The 14,235-nt window shown below is 45.3% G+C and overlaps 1 protein-coding gene across 1 annotated transcript in view; it reads left to right on the plus strand.

Moving 5' to 3' along the window:
- The window catches only part of LOC141058258 (sulfotransferase 1 family member D1-like), a 54,422-nt gene that overhangs the window by 8,598 nt on the left and 31,589 nt on the right, over positions 1 to 14,235 (plus strand). The window lies entirely within an intron of this gene.

Genomic DNA, 14,235 nt, shown 5'->3' on the forward strand with positions numbered 1-14,235 from the left:
ATAGGAAACAGTTGGCTGTAGGCGTTCGACCCTCCTCCTCCTCCTCCAGAAGCGAAAGCTCGTCCACAGAGCGCTGTCGCACGAGCACTCCATCCGCAGCTGCCAGTGTTGCACACGAGGTGTCCCACTATCGATCAGCTAGTGCAAAGCGTCAGCAGGCTGTGTTGAAGATGATGTGTTTGGGCGACAGACACACCGCGGAGGTACTGGCCAACTTTCAGCGGCAAACTGAGTCATGGCTGGGCAGTCTACATCTTGAGGCAGGCAAGGTAGTTAGTGATAACGGCAAGAATTTTGTGGCTGCCATAGCCCTTTCAAAACTCAGACACATACCTTGCTTGGCTCACACCTTGAACCTGGTGGTGCAGTGCTTCCTCAATAATTATCCAGAGTTAACAGGCCTGCTCCATAAGATTCAAAGACTGTGCTCGCACATCCGCTGGTCGCCTGTACACTCCAGTCGTATGCAGAAGCTGCAGCGATTGCTCCACCTTCCCAAGCACCGCCTATTTATCGATGTTGCAACAAGGTGGAACTCCACCCTGCACATGGTTGAGCGGCTGTGCGAACAGAGGCAGGTTGTAATGCATTTGTGGGAGGATACACGGGCAGCCACTTTGATGGCAGACTGTTGTGAGTTCATTTTTCCCTTCACCATTGAGGTCTGATGAACTCCCTCCTCTGGTGAAGGAAGGTAGTGAGGCTGATTACCAAACACCTGGGCAGCTAGATGATGACTGGGTGGCTGGAATTGAGGACTGGATATAAGGCAACCGACACCTTTCTGCCTTGCTTGTGATCCTGCTGGATTCTTGGAGACCAGTCTGATTCCTGCGTCTCAAAGCTAAGTTTTTCTGCTCTGCTTTGTACTCTTCAGTTTTGTTTTTGTTTTGCCTTGTTTTTTGGGAGTTCTGCCATCCCCGGCCGGGGGTGAGCTGAATTCCATTTTTGTCTCTGATCTGTTGATCTTTTGCTCTGTCTTCAGAATATACCTGAGTGCTGATATAGTCTTTTGAAGCCTAGCGACTTCAGGGCCTGTTTTTCCTATCAGTCGGTTGGCTCATTTTGGATAGGGTTTTTGCGGATGGCAGACAGCAGCTTTCTTATCCTGTCCTATTTAGTTAGCTTGGGCCCCATCATTTGCTCAACCTATCTTTCTATCTGTGTTAGTGTTTTCATCTTGCTTCACCATCATTATATGTTGGGGGCTGCCTATTGCTTTGGGGTCTGCTCTGGGGCAGTTTAGTTTTTCCCCTTTCTGTCTTTAGGCTATGTAGTTCTCCGGCTGTGGTCGAGGGGTCTAGGGCACCGTAGGAACCCCCCACGGCTACTGCTAGTTGTTGTGGATAGGTTCAGGGGTCTGCAATCCGATAGCTGCCAACCTCTCTGGTTTTTCTGGACTTAGCTAGTATTTTGTTTTTTCCTCCTTCGGTGACTCATCATAACAGCAGACATGGAGTTGTCAGGTGTGCAGTGGTCGAAGCTGAAAGACCTCTGTAAAGTCATTCAGTGTTTTGAGGAATGCACACGGCTGGTATGCGCAGACGACGCCATCCTAAGCAGGAGCATCCCACTTATGCATCTGCTCATGCAAACTTTGATGCACATTAAGGAGCAGGTGTCTGCATCCAAGGATGATGAGGAAGAGGAGGATTGAAGCCTTGATGACAGTCAGCCATTGTCTGCTCCAGGAACTCTCCTGGATGAGGTGGAGGAAGAAGAGGAAGAGGAGGAGGATGATGATGGGGATGATTATTTTGGGGAGGAGGATGCTTCTCGTGGGGAAAGAGAAAATGTTGGCGTGGCAAGGTCTGGTACAGGGTCTGTGCGTGACTGGAAGGATGTGGATTTGCCAGAAAGTGCTCCTCCACCCAGCACTCGCAGTGCATCATTGACAATGGGAACATTGGCCCACATGTCAGATTATGCCTTGCAGATCCTAAAAAGGGACCCCCGCATTGCCAAAATGATGAACGATGACGACTACTGGTTGGCCAGCATCCTGGATCCACGCTATAAAGGCAAATTCCAAAACATCATGCCACAGGAGAACCTTGATCTAATATTGGCTAACAAACAAGCAACTCTGGTGAACCGGTTGGTTGACGCACTCCCAGCACACAGCAGCGGTGATGGTTCTCACACGAGCCGTAGGGGCCGGGGGCAACTTGGAAGAGGTGTTCGTGGTGCACACATTAGAAGTGGCGTTGGAGACAGGGGTTTCATGATCATGTTGTGGACTGATTTTTCAAGTCCCGCTCACACGACTGGTAATACTGCATCGATTGAAAGTGACAGGAGACAGCCGTTGTCAACTATGCTACAAACTACTTCTCGTCCCATATCAATGTTCTCCCTCACATGTCATTCCCATTTGACTATTGGGCCGCTAAACTGGACACCTGGCCTGAATTGGCACAATATGCCTTACAGGAGCTTGCTTGCCCAGCTGCTAGTGTGCTATCGGAAAGAGTCTTTAGTGCTGCTGGATCGATCCTGACAGAAAAAAGGACCCGTCTGTCGCCCCAAAATGTGGATGATCTAACCTTCATTAAAATGAACCATGCATGGTTTTCCAAGGATTTTGTTCCACCTTCCCCTGATGACACATAGGTTGCCAGAAAAACGGCTTGCTTTGGTCCTCCTCTTCCTCGGACTTTCCCAATTTCGCCTTTTGCAGCAGCTGCATGTCCAACATCAACATATGCCAGTTTTGTAAACTTCCCTAACAGGGCTGCCTCCCCCCATGGCCGGGGTCACCACCTAGCGCACCCAACCGTGCGAGTGCTGTCGCCCTGGACAGGTGGGTGGGCCGACTCTTGGGCGGGCACTGGCACAGGGTCCCTCATAGTGCAATCAAGTGTCTCTGACGGTGGGGGTGCACACCAGCCGTCAGACACACCGCCGTACTATGAGGGGCCCAGTGCCAGTACTGACGCCCACGAGTGGGCCCCCCTTGCTTGGGCAGGGTCCCAGCATTTGCAATGTTTACCTCTCCCTGCTCCTCCGCTGTGTAGTCTGGCCTGTCAAATCCTTCACTGGAACTGCCACTACAAATTTGGTGAACTGATAGATGATGGTTAAGATGTAGCTATGCCCTGTCCTGCTGGCCGGGCTCTAGCTTCAGATGATCAATGTCTTCCATTTCTTATGGACGTCGACTCACAAGGAGATGCAGTGGTGGTTTATCATCAGCTTTCACAGTTTTCCTACTCACAGACGTGTGACATTCCTGCGCACATTTTTAAATGTGCCCTCTCATGCCAATCCATTAGAGTCGCCTACGGCCTGTGGCTTCTGTCTTTTGCACTCCAAAGTTACGTGACAGATCATGATAGGCAGTGAGCACCATGTCTACATCTCTCCCTGTGATCAAAATTTGATGGAGATGAGTAACAGTGATGGGATCAACGGTACTGCGATACAGCAACCCTTTCTTCACAAAGAACTGTTTTCGCTGTCTCCACACACAAAAAGTAATTGAGGGTCAGCATCGCCTCTGAGAATTCTCCCGGAAGTTTTTCCAGTGATTAGTAATTCCTACATTTCTGCAATCACTAGACTTTATGTCAGTACTTATATGCATCTCATTTTCCTATTGCGGAGAGTCTGGACTGTCTTACTGAGACAGAAATATTTCTGAAGATTTAAAAATACCACTAAAAGTGTATACTGGTGTACGCTTCAAATACATTTCCTTTCTCCTACTTTTTAGATTGTTGTCTAATCCATACTGAGAACACGGAGATTTTAAATGTTTAAACTATGCTACATATATATGTTATCCAGTGATAATGTACCCTTTCTCTACTTTCTGCAATCTTGTCGGATCCATACTGTGCCTGAGACCATCTGAGTCTGCCTCTTGATTACAGCTGAGTGGTGTTTGAGTGGAACTGTTAGCCAAGTTCAAATTCTAGCTGTTTTGGGCGGTGTTAGATCCGTTCGTCGAACAACAAAACTTTGATTACAATTCGGCTGTTTGAGTTTCCTTTCCAGAAAGTTTCATCAAACAAACGCCTAACTATATTTTCACATTAATAATGGTTTTCAAAGATAATAGACAGTTTCAGGCCATAGTAGCGGTGTCTGGTAGCTAGCGGTGTAGTAGACCTGTGAAGGAGCTACACCGTGTGTGCTCCTAATAATTTTATAGTGCATATTGTGATGAAAATCCTTTTTGGCCTAGTAACTGTGTCTGCTACTCAGCAGAGGAGCCCACCTGTGAACCGTGATATACCGCCTGTTTATAAAAGAACCAGTTTTTTACTGCATTTACACCACTTAATACTTTGGGCCTAGTAACTGTGTATGCTACTCAGCAGAGTTGGCCACAAAGCTATGCTGTCTGTTTAGGTAAGAACTGTGTGCTACTCAGCAGAAGAGCCCAGCTGTTAAGCAAGCTACAGCACCTCTGGTTTGGACACTTAATTTTTTCCTTTTTTCTGGAATTCCGGTTGACCTGCACTTACTGGGAAATCCTCATTCGTGGAGAAGAATTGTAATCACAGATCCCCATCACTAACGGTGTTCAGCGGGTTATCTGCACCTGTAAGTGACACACGCTGGTCCTTTCAGTGTAGCGCACATGCAGCCACGGACAGGTAAGGGCATGACAGACCTGTTATTGGCCGATCTCGCGTGCCAGAGTCTCGCGTGTCCCTCTAGTAAGCTGGACGCGGACCGCGGGGGCATGACGGAGTCTCGTTCGTTAACGGAATTAAGCTTGCAATGTGGGCATCTTTTCTGTGGCTGGATGGTTGAAGTTGCCCGTGTTGAGTCAAATTAAGCCGTAGGCTCCACTCCTGGTGGTGCCCTTCTGGACATTCCTTTAAAGTTCAGCTTTGCAACCATACTGCCCCCCGGAAAACAACCACTTTGCCTTCATGGATGCTGTTTCGAGGGTCGTGACTCGTGGGAATAACGCAGTCCAATCGGTTTACCTGCTAGAGAGATCCTTCGTTGCTCACAAGCATGACATCACACTCCCTAGGAGGAAGCTAATGCCACTGTGGCGAACGTACTCCTTGGGGCGCCACAAGTGCACAGATGCCCAGCCAATGCTAGATGATTCTGCTGGAACATTGACCCAGACCACTACATTCCCCTCGCCAGAATCTGACCCTGATGAAACTCAGGTTACCCTTCCCACATACTATACCACCTTACACGGTGACAAAGAGGAAGGTGCAGATGAAAGTGCAGGTTCGGCCCACCCGCCATCAAACACACCACCGTACTATGAGGGGCCCTGTGCCAGTGCCGTCGCCAATGAGTGGGCCCCCCTGCTTGGTAAGCATCACAGGACTTACAAAGTTGAAATACTTACCTCTCCTTGCTCCTCCACTGTGACGTCTTGCGCGTTTCCTGACAGTGACATTCTGGTCAAAGAGCGTGATGACATCACGTCTGTACGCCCTCTGCCTAAACAGTCCAAGTGCAGATGGGGACGACGAGGAGTCCAGACTAGTACAGGGATTCCCTAGTGAGGAGACTTATTTTATTGTTTTAAAGGTTGGGAGCAATTTTTGGGGAGCATGATACTCTGGAGAATGATATCTGGGGCCCAACATACACTGGAGCATTCCAAAGGTGGACATCAGTCACTGGAGCAGCATTTACAGGGCCCATTATACATTGGAGCATTAGATATGGGGCCCATTATATATGGAGCATTATTTAGGCCCATAAGACAGTGGAGCTTCATCCATGGGGACCATCTTATACTGTAGCATTATGTGAAGCTCATCATATACTGTATTGCACATTATATGAGACCAATGAATCTGTATGCAGAAATATATGGGCCTCATTACTCTGTATGGCGCACTATGCGGTGCCCATAATACTGTATGGAGGAATATACTGTCTGTTTTTGGAGCTATTTGAGAATATAAAATGGATATCAGTCATGAGATGTAAGAAGTGAAGCATTTTTCATTGTACTATACCGCTAATTTTATGCCGTATCAGAGGATCATGAATTGTGGCATGTGTTGAAGGAGCCCATTGACACTCTTTGGCCCAGGGCCCACGAAAATCTGGAGCCAGCCCTACCCCCCCCCACAACTTTAGCCAAATAACCCCCAGTTTTCAATACCTAACTATTATTAGGAAGTAAATTAAGGTTGCCAAGCTTAAGTAATAAGAATTGATGCTTTTGGCATTAAAATGGGCACTGTAGGTGTGTTTCCTGTCCTCCACTCACAGCCGACTTTTATTCCCCATTGACTTACATCGGGTTTCGTGTTTCAGTCGGACCCCCGACTTTTCCCTATAGTCGGCCGATTTCGTTCGACCCGACTTTTGCGAAAGTCGGGTTTCACGAAACCCGACTCGACCCAAAAAAAGGCAAAGTCGCTCATCTCTACCAACATCCAAACTTCACTAGGACAATAATGATCCATAGGAGGATTTTCCTCACCAAATCCTTGGGATCTCGGGTGCTCACCAATGAAAAATTCTGAACAAATATGTCCAAGGAATAGAAAAAAGGTGCCACTCATCGTCGCCTAAAAAAGATCTTTATTGTGTAAATTTTAAAACATGGATGTGGGAGAATGTTGTGTACTCCTGGTGAATGACTGCTGTTTCGCACCTCCTGCGCTCCTAAGGACCCGTTGAAGCGCAGGAAGCGCAAAACAACCTTTGTCTAACAGGTGTACATATCCTTCTCCCGCATCCATGTTTGACAATGTTACACAATAAAGGGGTTTTTTTTAAGGAACGATGAGTGCGACCTTTTTTTCTATCAATTGGACATGGCTGCATAACACGTTACTGAAAATTGATCGGTAAGTTTCGACTGCCTTTTTCTGAATTCTCCATGCTGATAAATCACCACATGAAAGTTGAATTGAACTTTGCGGTCATAAATTAGCTAAGAGGAGCTCATCAATAAATCCGGGGTCACTTCGTCTCTTTGGAAGGAGTGGCATTGCACACGCACCTTGTCATTCCATTCATTGTCTATGAAATAGACGGAGACAGCTGAATAGGATTCATGTATAGCTAACATCACAAAATAATTTTTCCACCTAAACTGAGGACAGTTGCCAACTACCTCTTGACACTAGTTTTGCATTTCACTTTTTGACAAGTTTTACTACATGGATGTATGTTATTTTTCAGTCTTAGGTCTCATTTAGACTTCAGTTTTTTTTCATACCATTGCTATTCATGTTATATTCTTATATTTCATAGTTTATGGGGCTATTCACATGTCCACTTTTTTCATCAGACTGAATAATCCGCACAAAGACCTGTCTGATATTGATCAGAGGCACTGATCAAACTCACCACTGAAAGTTTATGGGTTCTTTCAGGGAATGTTTGATAGGAGAAGCTAGAGAAACTTTTGTTTTCCCATCAGAGAAAAACTGATGAAACTCTGTCCAAACTCTGATGACACACTGAAAAAACTCTGATCAAATACAAAAATGAAACTTGGATCGTTTTTTTTGTATGTTAAAAAAAAAATGATATCTGAATGAGCTCTTACAATATAAGGCTCTATTAACACTTTCCTTCACATTCAGCACATTAAATGAACTTTGGACACAAGCAATATAGTTTTATTTCACACTCATAATGTTGATAAAAACATGGCTAGACAAAAGAATATGGAAAATTATTGAAGGGATGTTCCGAAATGCAAATTAAATATCATTCTGAAATCTATGTAATGCCATAAGCTAATCTGCAGTGGTGTTGCTGGAATTTGCAAGCCAGGTATTCATCTTGCAATGAGCACTGGCAGTGTGCTCTGTGGCTGGCTCGTTGCTTATGATCAGAGCCGGTGAGAGAGCGCACTGTCATTATGCATATGACAAGAATCTACTGAGCATCCATCAGAATTGACAACCAACTAGCCCAACCCCGGAAATGGGAGATCACTGCCGCAGCCTGTGTCCCCCTGTGGTAAAAAGAAACGAAAGTTAGTGTAGTTAGGATAGGGACTTTATAATTAAAATATATTAGAAAATAGATTAGATTATGACATTAAATAGGTAGGCATTTAGAATGAAAATTAATTTGTGTTTCAGACTACCCCTTTAAAAGTACACAGGTTATAAGGGTCGAGCGGCTGAACCACTAGTAACAGCTTAGGCCAGACTGGATGGCTTTCCCAGCTCAGAAAGAGGGCGGTCACACCCCTATATGCACTGAATGCACAATGAAATGAATAAAAAACAAATCTGAACTGAGAAAAGTAAGTTAATGTGTATGCACAATGTAAGTGCATATTAACACATGACCATTAACCAGAGAAAACAAAAAGCAAAAAACACAAATATCCTGAACTAAAAAGTAAAAAATATACTGCAAATAATGCATAAAGGTAATAATAATAATAAGGGTATTTAGTAAACATAATTTTGATCAAAATAATGTGCAAGCCATCCCGCCACGTCACAGCAACCCTTGTGGGACACATTAACTTACTTTTCTCAGTTCAGATTTGTTTTTTATTCATTTCATTGTGCATTCAGTGCATATATGGGTGTGACCGCCCTCTTTCTGAGCTGGGAAAGCCATCCAGTCTGGCCTAAGCTGTTACTAGTGGTTCAGCCGCTCGACCCTTATTCACATTCACGCCACTTGGCAAGTGAAAAGGTTTTAAATACTAGAGTAGGTACTGTCCCACAAGGGTTGCCGTGATGTGGCGGGATGGCTTGTACATTATTTTGATCAAAATTATGTTTACTAAATACCCTTATTATTATTATTATTATTATTATTATTATTATTATTATTATTACCTTTATGCATTATTTGCAGTATATTTTTTACTTTTTAGTTCAGGATATTTGTGTTTTTTGCTTTTTGTTTTCTCTGGTTAATGGTCATGTGTTAATATGCACTTACATTGTGCATACACATTAACTTACTTTTCTCAGTTCAGATTTGTTTTTTAACTATTTTAATACTCTAGTCATTCCCACGCCTAAAGGGAATCTGTCAGTAGGATCTACCCTCCTAAGCCATCTATATGGGCATGTAGGTCATAGGATGCAGAATAAAATGTTAACTTGATATCTGCGATCTGATGTCTTATTCCAGAGAAATACACTTTTTTCTTACATGTACATGAGATGTTAAGATCTATGGACCGGACATAGATCTCCCTGAGAATCTGCCTCCAGAGCTTAATTTAAATGAATGGGGAAGTTACCAGTGTGGGACATGTAAGTAACAAAGAACAGGAGAACTGAACTTTGCCTTCTTGCAAACACATTTGCTGCACCACTCATAGCTTTGCTGTATTGCAACACTGGCTGCCTGTGAGATGGAAACTGGAGCTGAGAGAAGACCTGCAGATGTGTCAGATATAATCACACACAGCTCTGCACTGAGATCAAGAGAGCAGACTGTCAGTCATTGCATGTCTTATACTGGTAACATTCCCTTTTATTTAAAAAAGGATTTGAACGCGGATTCTCGGGACATCTATGTCCGGCCCATAGATCTTAACAGCTCATTTACATATAAGAAAAACATGGATTTCTCTGGAATAAGACATCTGATCGCAGATATCAAGGTAAAATTTTATTCAGCTCCTATCACCTACATACCCCTATAGACAGCTTAGGGGGGTTGACCTTACTGCCAGATTCCCTTTAATCGGTATCCTCTTGAATCAAAGTATTGTATTGTTGGTACCCAAAGTTAATTTCATGTGAAGAAAAGTGTGAATAGAGCCTTACATACTAAGACTGAGCCCCTTCCAATTGCTCATTTTGAAAAGTGTGAATAGAGCCTCACATAGTAGACTCTAATCTCCTTCAATGGAAGTCTTCAAACAGAGGTTGGACAGACATCTGTCTGAGATGGTTTAGGGAATCCTGAATTGAGCAAGGGGTTGGGCACGATAACCCTGGAGGTCCCTTCCAACTCTACCATTCTAAGATTCTATGAAGAATGAGCCCCTTACAATTGCTCATTTTGCCTTTCTACCCAGTTAATTCTTCTCTTTTCCATTAGGTTTATGACATCACATGATTAGCGACTGACTAGCTGAATCCTTCTAAGCTCTATGTAGAAACAGGATTTCAATTTTCCCTGCATGAGTCAAGAGTCATTACAAAAGACCCTGACTGGGGGGAAGGGGGAGCAGCTAGGTCAGGAATTGAAGAGGGGAATGATTCATGCATGAAAAAGAGACTTCCTGTTTCTACTTAAAGCAGATAAAAAGGAAGAATTAACTGGGTAGAAAGGTAAAATGAGCAATTGTAAGTACACAGTGCTATATAGTATGACAATTGCCATACATTACTGCTTCTTTAAAGGGAATCTGTCACCAACTTTTGGTGGGCTATTTAAATGAGGTCTGTCTGGTCCGATGGGCGGTGTTTCCAATCTTTGCTGCCTCCCCATCCTTTGCCGCCGTCCGCAGGTTTTCATGAATAGGAGTAGGTGCCGAAAAGCCTGACTGCGCATGCGCCGGTTAACTAAGCCCCGGAAGTATTTTGCTGTGTTCCGGGGCCTAGTTAACTGGCGCATGCGCAGTCAGGCTTTTCGGCTTTGCCCGCAGTTGGGCAAAGCATACTGCGCGTGCGTGAGCCAAGAATGCTATTAGGCGTCTGGGCTCTGCTTCTGCTCTGCAGGAATCCAGATCCTCGTATTCTGCGGTCTCCTGCTGTCTATCTACTGCAGAGAAGATTACTTTGCAGCAGACCGCTCCAGAGACTAAGTTCCTCTGTGCTCCTACTGGGCATGCTCACGAGGCGATCTCCCATTGGAGATCGGGAGTCATGTGCCCAGGTCCTGCTCCAGATCTCATTGGTCCATCTCGGAGATCTGGAAGGTCCCGCACGGCTATAAAAAGCGCGCATGACTGTTCGACCATGCGCTAGTGTAGACTTTTCAAGCTATGTGTGTATGGTGACGTATGTATGAATCTGGTGACTGACTCATTTGAAACCCCTTCCCTCTGATATTATGCATGTGGATAGGGAATTAGTGCAGCAGTCAGCGCCAGTCAGTGGCAAGCCTTAGGCCACTGTGCACACCGCACCTCAACTCTAGCGTCCGACATTGCGCCTGCTTCCTAGCTTTGTCGACTAGCGGCTGTGCCCTATGCCGCGCTGCATTTGCAGCCCTCCTTGGCGTCCACAGTTGCGACGCCACACACACGGTAGGTCTAGACAGACACAGCTCCTCTGCCTTGGGTCCTGCTCCTGCGACCAGATACCATGTGTGCATTTCCCTGTGGTCTGTGACACTAACAGGCTCAGCGTTTTCTTATGTTTATGTTGCGGTGCCTCTGTGTGTGAACAGAGCCCGCTCTGCGCACTTCGGGTGAAGTTGAACCCGTGCGCATTATACCGCCATATTGCCTGTCTGTCATTACCTAGCAGCTGTGTAACATCTACTGCATGGTGGACCCTGAGCGGCGAACGCACTTTATTATTTATTTTTATTTAGTGCGTTCCGCCGTTCATAACAAATGCTTAGCGCACGCGTGAAAGATGGTGGACACCTGCTCCTATTCATGAAAAAACTGCGGACGGCGGCCAAGCATGGGGAGGCAGCGAAGATCAGAAACACCGCTCATCGGACCGGATAGACCTCATTTAAATAGCCCGCCAAAAGTAGGTGACAGATTCCCTTTAAATGGGCATATTTGTTAGCTCAGTCATGTACTGTAATGTAGCTACACTGCATCCTAGTTTGGGTCTGAAACACCAGAATAAACTAGGAATCTGCCAATCCATAATGGGTGTAAAAAGGTAAGCGCTAATCTCCCACAACCCTACTTTACATGTACCGAACACTTTTTGTTTGTTTGCATGAAACTCATATTTGGTTTCCCTGCTCATAATATCTAATATATAAAGCTCAAAGTGTGTATGTATGTCTGTATGTATGTATGTGTGTGTGTGTGTGTGTGTGTGTGTGTGTGTGTGTGTGTGTGTGTGTGTGTGTGTGTGTGTGTATGTCCGGGATAGGCATCCGCACCGTCGCAGCTACAGCCACAAAATTTGGCACAGTCGCACGTCTGGACCCCGAGAGCGTCCTAAGCTATGTTGTGAGGCAAAATTTTAACCGCGCGAGTTCCAATTCACCAAACAATTTTGCCCCTATCTACATACTGGGGAAAAAGTGTGTGTGCGTCAAGCCCCGCCCCTCATTGTGATGTCACAATGCCCCTATTTGCATACTGGGGAAGCAGTGTGTGCGCTTCAAGCCCCGCCCCTCATTATGATGTCACAATGGTTGCCATGGCGACACTGATGTCATCATAGGTTGTAAGCCCCGCCGCCGCTCATTATGATGTCATAATGGTTGACTATGGGATGGAGGATGTGTGATGAGTATATGGGCACGGGACTATGGGATGGAGGATATGTATGACAGGTATATGTGCACGGGACTATGGGATGGACGATATGTATGACGGGTATATGGGCACGGGACTATGGGATGGAGGATGTGTGTTGGGTATATGGGCACTGGTCTATGGGATGGAGGATGTGTATGACGGGTATATGGGCACAGGACTATGGGATGGCGGATATGTATGATGGGTATATGGGCATGGGACTATGGAATGGCGGATATGAATGATGGGTATATGGGCACAGGACTATGGGATGGCCGATATGTATGATGGGTATATGGGCACTCGACTATGGAATGGCGGATATGTATGATGGGTATATGGGCATGGGACTATGGGATGGAGGATGTGTGATGGGTATATGGGCATGGGACTATGGGATGGAGAATGTGTGATGGGTATATGGGCACTTGACTATGGGATGGAGGATATGTATGATGGGTATATGGGCACTGGCCTATGGGATGGAGGATGTGTGATGGGTATATGGGCACTGGCCTATGGGATGGAGGATGTGTGATGGGTATATGGGCACTTGACTATGGGATGGAGGATATGTATGATGGGTATATGGGCATGGGACTATGGGATGGAGGATGTGTGATGGGTATATGGGCACGGGACTATGGGATGGAGGATATGTATATGGTCACGGGACTATGGGATGGAGGATATGTATGATGGGTATATGGGCACGGGACTATGGGATGGCGGATATGTATATGGGCACGGGACTATAGGATGGAGGATGTGTGATGGGTATATGGGCACTGGACTATGGGATAGAGGATATGTATGACGGGTATATGGGCACGGGACTATGGGATGGCGGATATGTATATGGGCACAGGACTATGGGATGGAGGATGTGTGATGGGTATATGGGCACTGGACTATGGGATGGAGCATATGTTTGACGGGTATATGGGCACAGGACTATGGGATGGCGGATATGTATATGGGCACGGGACTATGGGATGCAGGATGTGTGATGGGTATATGGGCATGGGACTATGGAATGGAGGATGTGTGATGGGTATATGGGCATGGGACTATGGGATGGAGGATGTGCGATGGGTATATGGGAACGCGACTATGGGATGGAGGATATGTATGATGGGTATATGGGCACAGGCCTATGGGATCGTGGATATGTATGATGGGTATATGGGCACGGGATTATGGGATGGAGGATAATTATAATTTTCTATAACTAACCACAGTTAGTTACTATGCCCGGGCAGCGCCGGGCTCTTCAGCTAGTACCTACATATTTCTATACAGAAGAACCAGTTTTCCTTCGGTTACAAATCTGAAGCACGCAACTGCCTACAATAAAATAAAAACTTCAATAAAAAATACAACAAACAAAGCTTAAGATTACATTTAATCCGTGTAAATAACGAAGGCAAGCACATTTTTTCCTTACATCCAGATCAGACGAAGAAGCGAAGAAGTGAACGCTTCATGTCGGTGAGTGTTCCCTCTTATGACATTAATGTATTCCACATAGATTTCTTGTTTAGATTTGCCAATAAATAAATTAGCGTCAGGCTCGCTAATAATCGTATTAGGTCATTGTCCATTTTGTGGTCCCAAAAGATCTGAGGCAATTGATACTGAACCAGAAAACACCCTTCAAACATGTCACCGAGACACATAGAAGGGTCAGAAACTTTTTGGGTCTGAAATAGAATGATCAACACACTCTTGAAAAATAAAGTATATTAGTGACTTCCTTGATTTTACAACTCAAAAACAATACATAATTTTTGTTCTGAACTCTGACCACTACTTTTGGCAGCATTTCCATGTTGTGGCCGTGCAGCGTGTTCATGACGCAATTGTAGCAAAATGGCAATGTTGTGCTTCAGTTTTTGAAATTGCTAAAT

This window comes from Dendrobates tinctorius, unplaced genomic scaffold (genome assembly GCF_039654945.1).
Source record: "Dendrobates tinctorius isolate UK_male_01 unplaced genomic scaffold, ASM3965494v1 ptg000211l, whole genome shotgun sequence".
Classification (NCBI taxonomy): Eukaryota; Metazoa; Chordata; class Amphibia; order Anura; family Dendrobatidae; genus Dendrobates; species Dendrobates tinctorius.